The 16,507-nt window shown below is 46.6% G+C and overlaps 1 long non-coding RNA gene across 1 annotated transcript in view; it reads left to right on the top strand.

Moving 5' to 3' along the window:
• The first annotated feature begins 15,291 nt into the window (after positions 1-15,291).
• Positions 15,292-16,507, top strand: part of LOC107545377 (uncharacterized) — a 29,694-nt gene continuing 28,478 nt past the window's right edge. The window contains exon 1 of the long non-coding RNA XR_015715623.1: positions 15,292-15,444. This is a non-coding gene — a long non-coding RNA (uncharacterized LOC107545377). The remainder of the gene's footprint in view (positions 15,445-16,507) is intronic.

The following is a 16,507-nucleotide window of genomic DNA, read 5'->3' as shown; positions in this document are numbered from 1 at the left end:
CACGGTCATATGAGATACAGAGTTTATCTTATGGTGAGACTCAGGGTTACACCAGGGTCATGTTAGGAGACTCTGGGTTAGACTCAGACTCGGGGCTAAAAACAGCTCATGTTAGAAGACGACTCAGGGTTACATCCAGTGTCATGTCAGATGGAGACTCTCGGTTATATTCAGACCCTTCATCTACACATTGTCATGTTTTGCTCTGACTCAGGATTACATGCAGGGTTATGTTAGTTGAAGACTGAGGGTTAGACTCAGACCTAAAACAGGGTCCTGTTATACTGTGACTCCAGGTTAAATGCAGGGTCATGTTAAATGCAGTCTTAGAATTAGAGTTACAATCAGGTTTAGACTCAGACTCGGATATATGCAGGATTGCATTAGATCCAGACTGAGTATAACACACAGGGACATGTTAGATGGAGACTCAGCGTTAGACTAAGAATTAGAGTCAAGGTTACACGCATGATCCGGTTAAAGGCAGTCTCAGGGTTAGGCTCAGACTCAGGGTTACGTGGAGGGTCATGTTAGTTGAAGACTCAGGCATATACACTGGGTCATTTTATTTATTTATTTTAAAAATATATGTTTATTGATTTCAGAGAGAGGAGAGGGAGAGAGAGATAGAAACATCAATGATGAGAGAGTCATTGATCAGCTGCCTCCTGTACGTCCCTGATTGGGGATCGAGTCCGCAACCCGGGCAGGTGTCCTGACCGGGAATCGAACCCCGATCACCTGGATCCTAGGTCGACACTCAACTGCTGAGCCACGCCTCTCTGGGCACACACTGGATTATTTTAGAAGCAGGGTTAGACATAGGGTTAGAATCAGTTTTAGGCTGAAAATCAGGATAATGGTAGATGCAGGGCTAGATTAAGGGTTATACAAACACTCATTTACACAGGGTCATCTTAGGTGCAGGGTTATACTTAGAGTAAGACTCAGAGTTACTGGCAGGCTCATGTTAGATACAGACTCAGGGATAGACACACACTCAGGATCACATGCAGGGTCACAGTCTATGGAACTTATGGTTTTTCACAGGTTCATATTAAGTGTGAGGGTTAGACTTAGGGTTTAAATCAAGGTTAGACTCAGACTCAGGGTTACATGTAGGGTCATAGTAGATATGGGGTTAGACCTAGGGTTAGACATAGACTCAGGGTTACATGCAGGGTCATGTTATATGCCTGGTTAGACTTAGGATTAGAATCAGGGTTAGACTCAGACTCATGGTTACACAGAGGGCCATGGTAGAAGCAGGGACAAATTTAGGGTAAGACTCAGGACTACTTGCAGGGTCATGTTAGATGAAGACTCAAGGTGGAATTCAAGGATAGACTAAGACTCAGGATAACACACAGGGTCAGCTTATACTCAGACTGTGGGTTACACAGAGTGTCATGTTAGATGCAGGGTTAGACTTAGGTTTAGAATGTGAGTTACATTCACACTCGGGGTTATAAGCAGGGTCATGTTAGATCCAGTATTAGACTTAGTGTGAGATTCAGACTCATGGTTACATACGAGGTCACATTAGTTGATGACTCAGTGTTCCATGAAGGGTCATGTTAAAAGCAGGGTTAAACTTAGGATAAGACCCAGTGTTCCATGCAGGGTCATGTTAGATGCGTACTCAAGGTTGCATTCAGGATCATGTTAGATGCAGGGTTAGACCTAGTGATAGATTCAGGGTGACACCCAAATTCATGTTAGATGTAGGGTTAGACTTAGGGTTGGACTCAAGGTTCAAAGCAGACTCAGGGTTACATGCAGGGTCATGTTAGACTCTGATTCAGAGTTACACATAATGTCATATTAGATGCAGTGTTAGACTTAGCGTTAGAGTCAGGGTTAAACTTAGACTTAGAGATACACAGGGTCCTGTTAAATGCAGGGTTAGACTTAGGTTTAGACTGAGGTTTACACGCAGGGTCATGTTAGACACGAAAGGTCAATTTAGATGTAGAGTAAGACTTCTGGTAATACTAGAGTTACACTCAATGTCATGATAAACTCATTTTTAATATTACACACAATGTCATGTTAGGTGAAGACTCATGGTGAGACTAAGACTTAGAGTTACACGCAGGGTCATGTTATATAGGACTCAGGGTTATACTCAGACTCAAGTGTACACTCAGGATAATATTAGATGCAGGTTAAACTTAGTGTAAGACTCAGGGTTACATGCATAGTCATGTTAGGTGAAGATTCAGTGTGAGACTCAGACTCAGGTTTATAGAAAGGGTCATCTTAGGTGCAGACTCCATGTTACATGCTGGGTGGGGTTAGATGTACACTTATGGTTAGACAGGGTTAGATTCAAACTCAGGGTTACAGTCAGGGTAATGTTAGGCTCTGACACAGGGTAACACGCAGTGTCATATTACATGCCATGTTAGACTAAGCATTGGAGTCAGGGTTAGAATCAGACTCAGGGTTACATGCAGGGTCATGTTAGATGAAGACTCAGGTTGTGACTCAGACTGAAGTTAACAGAGAAGGTCATCTCATATACAGACTCAGTGTTACATGTAGGGTCGGGTTAGACAGACACATATGGTTAGACTCAAAGTTAGATTCAGACTCAGGGTTACATGCAGGGTCATGTTAGATGATGACTGAGGGGTACATGCAGGGTCGTATTAGATACAGGGTTAGACTTAGGGTAAGACTCAAGGTTACATGCACAGTCATGTTAGAGGAAGACTCAGGGTTAGATGCAGACTCAGGATTACATGAAGATTCATGTTAGATGCAGGGTTAGACTGTTGGACTTAGGGTTAGAAGCAGACTCAAGGTTACCTGCAGGCTTTGGTAAGATGCGGACTCAGGGTTACACGCAGGGTCATGTTAGATGAAGACCCAGGGTTACATGCAGGGTCATTTAGATGCATGGTTAGACTTTGGTTTAGAATCAGGTTTACACTCAAACTCAACATTACATGAATGTCATGTCAGATCCAGGGTTAGACTTAGGTTTAGACTCAGACTCAGGGTTACATGCAGAATTGCATTAGACCCACACTCAGGGTTACACAGGGGTATGTTAGATGAAGACTCAGGGTTATAGTAGAAATTGGACTCAGACTCAAGGTTACACGGGTGGTCGAGTTAGAGGTTTACTCAGGGTTAGACTCAGGGTTAGGCCTAGACTCAGGGTTACACACAAGGTCATGTTAGATGTAGGATTAGACTTAGGGTTAGAATCAGTGTTCTGAGCAGGTTCATGCTAGATGATGGTTCGTGGTTACACGCAGGGTCATGTCAGATGAAGATTTAGACTTAGGGAGAGTTTCAGGGTCACACAGTGGTCCATGTTAGGCGCAGTGTTAGATTTTCTGTAAGACTCAGGCTCACACACAGGATCATTAGGTGAAGACTAAGGTTTACACGCAGGGGCATATTAGATACATGGTTAGACTTTGATTTAGAATCAGGGTTGCACTCAAACCCAGGGTTACATAGAGTGTCATGTTAGATCCAGGGTTAGACTTAGGTTTACACTCAGTCTCAGGGTTAAACGCAGGGTCTTGTTAGATGAGAACTCAGGGTTATACTCAGACTCAGGTTTACATGAAGGTTCATAATAGATGCAGGGTTAGACTTAGGGTAAGTCTCAGGGTTACGCGCAGAGTCATGTTAGATGAAGGCTCAGTGTTACAAGCAGGGTCATGTTAGACGCAGGTTTAAATTAAGGTTTGCAGGAGCCCGCCGGCAGAGTCGAACGGTCCTGAGGAAGGAGTGAGGATGGAGAAAAGACAGACACAAAAAAGATGGGATCGGGAGGACTGCAGCTCGTGACTGCTGCAGCCCTGAGTTTATTTTCCAAGCTCAATATATACAGGCCCTGTTGATTGTGCTGAATAGCACCCCTCCCCACATTCCTTCAAGGCCGTTTGGATGCTCTTTCAGAGTAAACACTCTGCCACCTGCATGAGCTCAGACCTTGGTAACTATCTTTATCTCAGCTTCTAATGGGAACTTTTGGGGAGGATTGAGTCCTTGGCTTGGTATGTGGCTTGACTGCCCCTTAACCCTTCAGGCTGGGGCCAGCTTCCTAATAAGCCTTTCTAGAAGTTATGGCTGCAAGCTAAATTAGTATCACCTTCGTGCCTCCAGGTCTGGGTCAGGGAGCAGGAGAGCACATCTGCAGCTCACCCAGGCAGCTCCTCCATGCCTGGGGCCACAGCAGCTCCCCACAAAGGTTTAAACTCAGGGTTACACCCAGGGTCATGTAAGACCCTGACTCACGCAGAGTCATGTTAATTGTAGGGTATGACTTCTGGTAAGACTCAGGGTTACGCTCAATGTCATGTTAGATTCCGTTTTAATTTATACACAGTGTCACGTTAGATGAAGACTGAAGGTTACATCCAGGATCATATTAGGTGCAGGGTTAGACTTAGCGTTAGACTCAGGGCTAGACTCAGACTAAGGTTACTTGCAAGGTCATGTTAGATGAAGACTCAAGGTTACACTCAGGGTCATGTTAGATACAGGAGTAGACAGGGTAACACCCAGGGTTACACACAAAGTCATGCTAGATGAAGACTCATGGTTAGACTAAGTTTCAGGTTCATGTTAAATATAGGGTTAGACTTAGGGTAAGACTCAGGGTTACACAGAGGGTTATGTTTGGTGAAAACTAAGGGTTACATACAGGTCATATTAGATGCAGGGTTAGACTTACGTTTAGAACCAAGGTTAGACTCAGACTCAGATTTACATGGAGTGTCATGTTAGATACAGGGTTAGATTTAGGGTTAGACTCAGACCTAGGGTTACTCACAGGGTCATGTTAGATGAAGAATCAGGGTAAGACTCAGAGCTAATGTATGGTCTTGTAAGACTGTGACTCAGGTTTACACTCCTGGTCACTCTGGATGCAGGGTTAGACTTAGGTTTACCCCCACAGTCATTTTAGATGAACACTCAAGGGTTGACTCAGACTCAGGGTTACATGTAGGGTCATGTTAGATGAACACGTAGGGTGAGACTCAGAGACTCAGGATTACAGAAAGGGTCATCTTATTTGCAGACTCCATGTTACATGCTGGGTTGGGTTACACACACACTTATGGTTAAACTCAAGGTTAGATTCAGACTCAGGGTTACACTCAGGGTCATGTCAGACTCTGAAGCAGGGTTACAAGCCAGGTCCTGTTAGACGCAGGGTTAGACTTAGTGTTGGACTCAGGTTTAGAAGCTGACTCAGGGTGACACACAGGCTTGGATTAGATGCACAGTGAGGGTTACCTGCTGGCTCATGTTAGATGAAGACTCAGGACAAGACTCAGACTCAGGTTTACAGAAAGGATCATCTTAGATGCAGACTCAGGGTTACTTGCACGTTCAGATTAGACTCAGACTCAGGGTTACACACATGGTTCTATTAGATACAGGGTTAGACTTGGGTTTAGAATGAGGGTTTGACTCATACTCAGGGTCATGTCAGATGCAAGGTTAGGCTCAGGCTTAGACTCACACTCAGAGTTACACACAGGTTTGCATTAGTCCCAGACACAGGGTTACACACAGGGACATGTTAGATGAAGACTCAGGGTTAGACTAACGATTAGACTCAGGCTCAGGGTTCCATGCATGATGGGTTAGTGGCAGACTCATGGCTAGGCTCAGGATTTTACTCAGACTCCCTGTTACAGGCAGCGTCATGTTCGATGGAACTCAGGGTTAAACACAGTGTCATGTTGGATGCAGTGTTAGACTTAGGGTTAGACTCAGATTCAGGGTTACACTCATGGTCATATTAGATGCTGGGTTAAATTTAGGGTTAGAGTCAGGATTAGACTCAGGTTTACACTCATGGTGGTGTTAGATGCAGACTCAGAATTACATGCAAGGTCAAGTTAGGTGCACATTCATGGTTAGACTTGGGTTAGACTCAGACTCAGTGTTCAAAAAGTTTGCATTAGACCCAGACTCAGGGTTACACAGTGGGACATGTTAGATTAAGACTCAAATTTAGGCTAAGGATTAGACTCAGGCTCAGATTTACATGCATGATTGGGTTAGAGGCACACTCAGGGTCTGACTTAGGGTTAGACTCAGACTCAGTGTTACACACAGGGTCATGTTAGACTAAGGCTCAGGGTCATACTCTGGGTCATGTTAGATTCAGACTCTGAGTTCCATGCAGGGTCACATTACGTGCAGGGTCAGACTTCGGGTTAGAATCAAGGTTAGACTCAGACTCAGGGTTACACATAGGCTTGTGTTAGATGCAGGGTAAGATTTTGAGTATGACTCAGGGTTACACAAAATGTCATGTTAGACTCAGACTTAGGGTTACACACATAGTCATGTTAAATGCAGATTCAGTTTTACAGTTATGGTCATATATGAAATGTAAACTCAGGGCTAGACTTAGAGATCAACTCAGACTCAGGGTTACACGAAGAGTCATGTTAGATGCAGATTCAGGCTTACAAGCTGTGTAATTTTAGACGCAAACTCATTGTTACATGAAGGATTGGGTTAGACACACACTTATGGTTATACACAGGGTTGAACTCAGACTCAGGGTTACAAGGAGGGTCATGTTAGATAAAGACTCAAGGTTACTTGCAAGGTTATGTTAGCCGCAATATTAGATTTATGTTTAGACTCACAGTTACACTCACGGTAGTGTTAGATAGGCGGTTAGACTTAGGTTTAGACTCAGGGTTACATGCAGGATCACGTTAGACCAAACTCTGGTTTAGACTTAGGGTTAGACTCAGACTCTTGGTTACACGCAGAGTCATGTTAGACAGAAACTTAGGGTTACACTGAGGGTCATGTTAAATGCAGACACAAGTTTAAACATAGGGTTTGTCTGAGACTCAGGGTTATACATAGGCTTATGTTTGATGCACGCTGAGGGTTAGACTTAGGACTAGGCTCAGGTTCATGGTTATATACAGGGTCATGTTAGAATCAGACTCAGGGTTACAAGCAGAATTATGTTAGATGTAGATTAAGGTTTATAAACATGGTTATGTGAGATGTAAACTCTCATGGTTAGACTTAGGGTTAGACTCAGTATAACTTGCAGGGTCATGTTTTGCAAAGTCTCAGGGTTAGATTTAGGGTTAGACTTCAACTAAGGGTTAAACATAGCATCATGTTGGACTCAGACTCAGGGTTACAGAAAGGGAAATGCTACATGCAAACTCAGTGTTACATGCTGGGTTGGGTTAGATGCACACTTATGGTTATACTCAAGGTTGAATTTATACTCAGGGTTACATGCGAGGTCATTTTTAATGAACACTCAGAATTACACAAGATCATGTTAGATGCATGGTTAGATTTAGGTTTACACTCACAGTTACATGCAGGGTTATGTTAGGTACAAAGTTAGACTCAGGTTTAGACTCAGGGATACACCAAAAGTCATGTTAGACTCAGTATAGTGTTACACTCAAGGTCATGTTAGATAAAGAGTCAGGGTTAGACTCAGGCTTAGGGTTACACCAGTGTCATGTTAGCCAAAGACTCATGGTTACATATAGGGTTATATTAGATGCAGTTTTAGACTTAGGGTTATAATCAGGATTAGACTCAGCTCAGCGTTACATGCAGGGTTGGATTAGATGGAGACTCAGGGTCATACACAGGGTCATATTAGATGCAAGGTTTGTCTTAGTGTTAAACCCATACTCAAGCTTACATGCAGAATCATGTTAGATAAAGACTCATGGTTACATGAAGTGTTATATTCAAAGCAGGGTTAGACCTAGGGTTCTAATCAGGGTTAAACTCAATTCAATGTTACATGCAGTGTTGGGTTAGACGGAGACTCAGGGTTACACACAGGGTCATACTGGATAAACGGTTAACCTTACTATTAAACTCAGGCTCAGGGTTCCATGCACAGTCATGTGAGATGCAAACCCAGGGTTACACCAAGGGTGATGTTAGAAGCAGACTTAGGGTTAGACTCACATTCAGGGTTACAGGCAGTGTCATGTTAGATGCAAACTCAAAGTTAGACTTAGGGTTAGAGTCAGTCTGACAGTTGTACTCAGGGTCATGTTTGTCACAGACTCAGGGTTAGACTTAGGGATAGACTCAGACTCAAGGTTACACACAGAGTCATGTTAGACACAGATTCAGGTTTACAAGTGGAGTTATGTTAGTTGTAGACTTGGGTTTAGACTCAGGGTTAGACTCAGACTCAGGGTTACAAACAGGGTCACGTTACATGCAGGTTTTGGGAAGATCTGTTTCTAATGAGCTGTTATGTTGATAAGTTAATGTATGTAAATAATTTACACTAATACTTTGAATATAGGACATATTCAAAAGTTTCAGTCATTGTCATGTTCATTACAGTTAAAGAGTCTGAACCTTTTATAAGACACTGTGGATTTGTCATGTTTGAAGATACTACTTACACTCTAGTGTATTTGACATTGTCACTGTGCCTATGACATAACATTTAACACTTATGTATCGACAGTTTAGTGTAGAATTTTAATGGTACATATTTTATGTATTGTTTACAAAAGTGAGAAACTTATAGTGATTTACAGTCTATATTATGGAAAAGTAATATAAACCAATATTATGGACATACAACTTGCTTTATAATATATGTGGATATTAGGGAATATTTATTTCAACTGAATTGATTTTACGTCTCTCCTCTTTCTCATTCTGTGTGAGCATAAGAATTGGCACCATTTCTGCCTGGTGAAATGTGTTTTGATTTTAGGGATGTCTGACGTTTAAGGATGTGGCCATAGAATTTTCTCAGGGGCAGAGGGAGTGGGAATACCTGAACCCAGCTCAGAGCTCTTTTTATGGGCATGTGGTTTTGGAGAACTGCAAGAACCTGCTCTTCCTAGGTAAGGATAACTTTCCTCCAGAAGTCGAGTTCTGGCCCTGGGTGTCTTTTTCCATCTGTGATCTGTAATCCCACAGTTCCCCTGCTACTGCTTGTTCAGGGTCCTCTCAGAGCTCTGGGACTGTGAGGGGAAATGGCTAAGTGTCTGTAGTTTTGTGTTTTGCTTGGTCATTTGGCTGCTAGACCACAGCTGCCACCTTTCTATGTACCATCTCTGCCCCTGTCTCTGGGCTCATCTGCTGAAGCCGCAGTTGCTGTTTGTGGCACTTGTCTCTTTCCTTCTTTGCTCCTCCCCTGTTCTTCCAGATATACGCACCTTCAGATGTTCCATGCAAGGGTTTTGATAGGAGCACTTAAAATGTCCAAAGATTGAGCACCTGAATTAATCTGAAATACAATTATGTCACTTATAAATTATAGAACACATATACTTATGTGAGCAGGGATTTAAGTTTCTTTTTCCTTAGCTTTATTTCTCCTAGGCCTTTACGCCCAAACACTCCCCTTGATTCCAGACAAAGCAATAAGGAGGTGACACATCTGGACAATGTATCCTTGAACAGACATGGTCAGTCGGGCCCAACCAGGAGTCAAGATATCATCTTATTGAGACATCACCAGATGACCAAGAACAATAGCTGACGCCTGTGGATCTCCAGGGCTGCACAGTAGCTGCATTCTGTTCCCAGCCTCAGTTGACCCCACTTCCCTATATAACCCTATCCCTCAGGTCATTCCTTAAGACAGGTTTTGGATGCTCATATGTTCACTGTCTTCTTGGTTGGCCGGCCTTCTCAATAAACGCCTTATATGATTCAACCCCGCCTCTGTTGAAGTGGATACTGTGACAGGCAGCCTGAGCCCCACCGGGGTTTCCCAGTAACCTACTTTGGTGACCCAGAGGGAACCCTCCTCTGAGCCCTAAGGTAAGCCCCTTCGGGGAGTGCCAAAGGGCTCTGGGTGGTTGCCCGGACTTGGGAGACTTTTTGTAAGTGCCTGAGAAAACTCCCTAGCAGCTGCCAATTTATTTAACTCAGCCCTACCCCTAACCCTAACCCTTTTCTTAAGCACTTACAAACTCTCCCAGTCGCCTTCACTGTTGGTTGAATCTGCCTTCTGTTTGTGCACTTGTTCTGATCTAATCTGTAAGACCCGGGCATTACAAGCCAGGAGTGGCGTATTTAAGGTAACTTCTGTTTCTGTTGTCTGTGGGTGTTGCGTAACTCAAAAAGCATGGGAAATGCACTGGCAACCCCCCCTGACAGCCCGCTGGGCAGCGTTCTGGCTGATTGGTTGACTGATGCTTCTGTAACATCTGTTGTCTGTTGTCCCCTATCTGGGGTGAGCTTGGCCAGCTCCTGGTTGCAAGTAGCCTCTCACAGTCCTTGCCTGGTCTCCGCACCCCAGCCTGATCAGCTTCGGGCTGAGGCATAGCCCTGTGTGGCGCAGGGCGTTCGGCCTGGTGGTCTGTCTGGCTGTGCACGGTAAACCGCAAGTGGCTGTCTGCCTGTTGCCTCTCTGCTGTGCGCCTTTGTAAATATTGCATATTAAGGTAGTCCTGCCTGTATAACTTTGCCTGTAATCTTGCTTGAAATGTATTAAAGATGGGAGCATATCCCACTGTGCTGGGCTCCCCAGAGGCTTGTGGTGAGCTGAACCAGGGGGAGCAGGGGATCGCAGGAACTTGCTGCCCTGCTCTCCTCTTAAGGCATCAGTGGCCTGAACTGCTTAACTAGTGAGAGTTTTGCCTGTCTGTCAGCAATGTGACTTTGGCTGTAGATGTTCTTTGCTTGCTTTTGTCTTTTTGGGGCCTTGGTCTGCCCTTCACCATTTGTGGACACTGGGAATCCTGTCTGCCGTTTGGGCTTTGCGCCGCTTGGATGGAAGGTCTTTTGCTGCGCTGGGTTAGTGTGAGATAAAGACTCTAAGGCTCCTGTCCCAGCCCCACCAGGCTGTCTCTGCTACTGCAGATAGAGGCTGTCAGAGAACAGTGGGGGAAAGTTTCCTGGAGGCCACAGCTGACTCTGTACCTCCTCCTTAGATAAAAGCCCCCAGAAGATGGCCTTTAAAGCCCCTCCTCAAGGCCCAGAGGAAAACTGAATCTGTGTCCCAGGACCAGGCCAGCTTTTCCTGCTTCTCATGTTTGGGCACCCCAGGAGGCTGCCAGAAACCCAGTATGACAGCCTGAGGAGAGCAGGGGGGAGAAGGGACACAGCAGACCCCAGGCAGTAACATCTGAGGGAGCTGTGGGGGGCATGGACACAGGGTGGGGGTGGGCAGGGGCAGATCAGGGCAGGGAGGGCTAACAAAGCTCTATGCTTTGAGCTGAATGGCTCAGTGCTAAGCCTTAAACATTTCCTCCTGGCACCTCCTCAGTCCCCTTTGCTGGAGGTATCCACTGCCCCATCTGTGGATGTTGGGGTGCCCCAGGCTCACCTCCTCGGGTGCTCTCTCCCCCCACACTTGGTGCTGTCCCTACACAGAGCTCCTCTCCCAGCTCCAGCTGCTTCTACAGCAGACTCAGGACCAGGATGTCTTGTGGGCAAGTCTCACGTGTCACGTCCAAAGCAGAGCCCTTCATCCACTCCTGAGACCTCAGTCTTTCCGTCTCAGTAACTGCCCCTCTGTTCTTCCTGACACTCAGACCAAAACCCCAGCATAAGAAATCCCACACCCATCCTCCATCCACTTTTACACTATACTTGAAGCCCACCACCCCTCAGCCCCTCCTGCCACCTGCCACTGTCTGAGCCACATCACCATAGTCTGGATTATTGTCAATAGCTCCCACCGCCCCTGCTGTCCTCCCACCTGCCCAGGCTTGTTCCCCACCCAGCAGCCAAGAGGATGACAGTCTTCTCTCATCACATTTGTACTGAGACCCAGAGTCTTCACTGGACTCTGGATGCCGGTAGGCAGTGGCCCTGTGGGCCTTCCTTCCTCACCGCCTGCCCAGATACCCTGGCTCTGGCTTTCCTCATGCAGCCCCGCCTCAGGGCCTCTGCATGCCTGGTCAGCTAGAAGGCTTTTCCTTCAGGCATGTGCAGGCCTGGTCCTCGCTTCATTCACACTTTGGTCACATCTTTCTTTTCTTTCTTTCTTTTTTTATTTATTAAGTATATCTTTATTGATTTCAGAGAGAGGAAAGGAGCGGGAGAGAGAGAGAGAGAGAGATAGAAACATCCATGATGAGTCATTGATCGAGCCCACAACCCAGGCATGTGCCCTGACCGGGTGTCGAACCCCGATCGCCTGGGTCCTAGGTCGATGCGCAACCGCTGAGCCACGCCCAGCCAGGTGCCTATAAGTTTTAAAAAATCCCTCTGCCAGACATAGAACCTTGGCCTATGGCGGAAACACTCTAACCAACTGATCTACCCTGCTGGTGTCCTAATCGCCTTCCCCTTCTTCTCCTTCTTCTTCTTCTTCTTCTTCTTCTTCTTCTTCTTCTTCTTCTTCTTCTTCTTCTTCTTCTTTCTTCTTCTGAATATGTTTTTTATTGACTTGGGGGGAGAGAAGGAGAGAGAGAGAAAGAGAGGGGGACAGAAACATTCATGAAACATCGCTCGCCTCCCTCCTGCACACCCTCCGCGGGGCCTGTGCCTGACCTGGAATGGAACTGGCCACCTCTCGGTGCTGGGATGATGCTCAAACAGGTGAGCCACACTGGCCAGGAGGGCCCGATCTTTATTTTTATTTTTTTTTAAATGTATTTTTATTGATTTCAGAGAGAGGAAGGGAGAGGGAGCGAGAGACAGAAACATCAATGATGAGAGAGTCATTGTTCAGCTGCCGCCTGCACGGCCCTGACAGGGGATCGAGCCCCGATTGCCTGGATCCTCGGCCAATACTCAACCGCTGAGCCACGCCCGGCCGGGCCAGAATGTTTCTTAAGTTAATAAAGCCTACATGATTAATTTATTTCTTCATTAAATTTCATGTCCACAACTACACCTGCTTCCTGGATGTGTTCATTTAAATGGACGACTAAAAACTAAAGTAAAGCATGAGAGGTGGGTCTGGTCCTGCGGCCAGAGGCTGGGCCCGGACAAAGGTGTGAGTCAGGGCTGAACTTGAGGCCAACAGCAGCCTGGTACTTGAGTTGAGAAGCTTGTCCTGGCCGAGCTGCTCAGCGTGTTGTAGGCAGAGGAACAGCACCAGGTGTTAGGCTCATGGGGTAAGACCAAACCTGGGTTCAGCAAACTCGGTACTTGGGTTCTGGTTAGGAAAGAACTCAGAGCCAAGACCTGAACTATAAGAGGACATTTGATAAAATTACAGAGGTAGAAGAAATAATTTCTAGAAGAAATGGGCTTAGGGAACAAGTTATAGAGGCAAAGGAAGGGCCCTTGGGGCTTGGGAGTGAGGAAGCTAATGCTAATGTGTCTGGGTGGGGGTTGGAGAGAAAGGAAAGGGAAGGGAAAGGGAAAGGCAAAGGCAAAGATGTAGGTGTGGGCTGCTCCAGGGAGGAGTTCTCGATCATAGTGGTTTTAAGGGAGGCGATTTCAGGGGAGGTCTCTGGGGAAAATTTCATTATAATATTTAGCAGGTATCCCAATGTGTCCTTTCAGGATTGTGGTCTCCACTGGTTGACTGGTTGGCCCCAGGGCAGGGGCCATCATACAGTGCAGCTGGTCCTGAAGTCAGCTGTGGCTGGTTTTACTGCTTTTCTGGGCCTGGACCTGAAACAGGGCTGAGGCCTAGATGTTATCTCTAGGGAGGAAAGGTCATGGGGTCCCAACCACAATCTGCTAGGAAAGGAAAGGCCACCCTGGGGGGAGGTCACAACCTACAATTGCCCTTTGCTAGGCTCCCAGGGCTTTCCACAATGATGATGTTGTGTATCTGGCTCATCGCCCTTGCTCTGTTCATGTCTGCCTAACTGCCCATCACAAGCTTACACGTCAAGCGAGTATGGAGGTTGACATCAATTGAAGTGTGTCGATGCAAGCGGTAGGCCTGGTTGGGAGACCTAGGGCCAGAACAAAAGTTAGGTGAGCGATGGAGCCTAGAGAAAATTAGATGAGCAGTGTGGTGGGCGGGGCCTGAAGTGAGGGGGGCAGGAAGCAGGGACAGCCAGACTGCGAAGACCAGAAAAGGGTTCCCCAACTGTTTCTGGGGTACAGTCTCAGGTGCCCAGTTAACTGAGCACTTCCTGTGGGACCACCTTTCTGGTAGCACATCCTTTAGGCCATACACCAGATTTAGTAGTGTACAACTTTTTTTAAAAAAATTATATCTTTATTGATTTCAGAGAGAGGAAGGGAGAGGGAGATAGAGAGATAGAAACATCACTGATGAGAGAGTCATCATTGACTGTCTGCCTCCTGCACGCCCCCTGCTGAAGACCAAGCCCAAAACCCAGGCATGTGTCCTGACTTGGAATCGAACCTTGATCTCCTGGATCCTAGGTCGACACTCAACCACTGAGCCACGCCTGGCCAGGCAGTGCACAACTTCTGATTCCAGTTTACTTGACCATTTGAGGTCCAACCTTACATGCTCTCAGGAGCAGAGTCAGTCTTAAGCTTAGGTCCTTCAGCAATGAATGTTGTAAATATAAAAACGAGAAATTTATTAGTAACAAAACAAAGACTCCGAGAGGTTTGCTCCATGTCCAAAAGAGCATTGCTTGTAAATGGCAGACCCAGGCTCAGGTCAATTGTAGAGGTCAAAAGCTTAGGAGTTTCCAATATCAGAACTACCGCAATTGCACACAAAGAGAAGTGCAAGCTAGAAAAGGAGTGATGTTGGGCTAAGCAATTTAAAAGAATTTCCCCCCCTTGACTGTCAAGAGACCAAACTGGATGAGCAAAGAAAGGGTTTCTGGTGTTGTCACCACAACAATTTAGGTTATTAAAATTTTTAAAACTATCCCATGTTTTCCTCTAGTACTTGTTTTAAAAAATGAAAGTGGCTTTGCTTGTTGCAGCTTACTTAAACCTTACAGAAAAATAAAATTAATTCAATAATCCTACCCCAAGAGGTAAAAACTGCTTTCGTGTTAAGTACACAGCCTTCCAGACGACTGTCATGCACATTTCCTTTCTTCTACTTCCATGGATTTAATTTACTATTTTTAGGTTCTTAGGATGCATGTAAAAATTGCAAATTTTCAGCTTTTCTCTTTTCCTAATATGTGATTAAGACTGCACATTTTTCTTTAAGTTTTGTTATGTAGTATTTTTATTATTTTGTTCTAATTATTTTCTAACTCCAATTGTGATTTTTTTGGGGGGTTAATTAGAAGTGTATTTCATAACTTCTAAATACAAGGACTTTCTAGTTAACTTTTGTTACTGATTCCTAGACTAAATACAACAAGAGCAAGAAAAATCCTTTATATAATTTTAATCCTTTTTAGTTTGAATTTGCTTCACAGCAAAATAGGGTCACTTTAAAAAATGTTCCAGGAGGTCAGAAGATGGCAGCACTGTGAGAAGCGGCAGAGCGACCCCGCTCCCAGCCATGGACTCGATTTAATCCTAAAATCCTACACAACCAGCTTGAAAAAACCAGACAAACACACCTGAGTGGATGGAGTGCAAGTGGGGAGCACTAAAGACACATCACGGAGTCCGGTAAGAGGGGGCGTAGGAAGGGGGAGACCCCCTGAAGCCTGTGCTGGGCTCCGAGCCCAGAGGCTTGGAGGCGGCAAAGCTCCCTCCCCTCGGGAGTGCAGACGGCATCCAAAAGCGGGGACCCCACACCCAGAGCGAAGAGGGGAAGGAGCGCCCCGCGCACAGGGCAGGCAATCCCAGGGGCGCGCTGAGTCTGGGAGGGGACGGCGCCTTCCTAGGAAACAGAGCCTCTAGTCGCGGCTGCGACCAGCGTCTGGCGCTCGGGGTGCCGGCCATAGGGAAGGCTGTCCCTAGGGCTGTGGCACTCAAGTGGCGAGGGACCAGAGGACTGCGCTGAGCAGCCGCACACGGGGCCCTCTGCCTCCCTGAGGGGCATTGTGTTGAGCCCCAAAAGCACGGAATCTGCGAGGTGCGGGGGAGGGGAGGAGCCCTCCCGCCCTGAGCTCCCGGTGCCGGGAGGCTGGGACCTGCGACCAGCCCTGAGGGGCGCCCTGGTGGCGCATGAAGCTGCCCCAGTTTTGCTGAGACCAGCAGCACAGGGAGCTGCGTGGAGCTGACTTTGGGTCCCCTCCCCTGGGTGCCTCAGAGCGAGGGCGGCGGGACCCTGCAGAGCGGACTCTCTGCCTGTGTGTTGTTTTGTGCGTTTTGCAAGTTTGATCGGGGAACCAGTTCCCACCTTCCCGGCTGGCACTGCACGGACAGACCAGCGGAGGCTGGGGTCGGGGTCTGCACTGGAGATGGTCTGAGGGGTGGGCCTGGTGCGACCTGCTAACCAGAGCTGAGGAGGGAGGGGCGGACCCCTCCGGCCTCTCCAGCATTCAGGAGCACCCCCTCCCAACAGGAAAGGGGTGGGTACCGCTCACTGACTCCCCAGACGTCCCCCAGGGCACAGTCCTGAGGGGGAAGGGAGAACAGCTCAGAGGAGGAATTTATAAGAATAAGATTCTCAGGGACTGTTGTTTGGGAGCTGGAGGAAACGCTGAAACCCCTGCAGGGGGCTGGGCAGGCAAAGGGCTCATCAGAAGGTGTTTTTAATCAAACGCACTGAGCCCAGGCTGCTGAA

Source organism: Miniopterus natalensis, chromosome 14 (genome assembly GCF_054644295.1).
Source record: "Miniopterus natalensis isolate mMinNat1 chromosome 14, mMinNat1.hap1, whole genome shotgun sequence".
Lineage (NCBI taxonomy): Eukaryota > Metazoa > Chordata > Mammalia > Chiroptera > Miniopteridae > Miniopterus > Miniopterus natalensis.
Note: the sequence above shows the minus strand (reverse complement) of the source record. Positions and strands in the feature narration are given on the sequence as shown.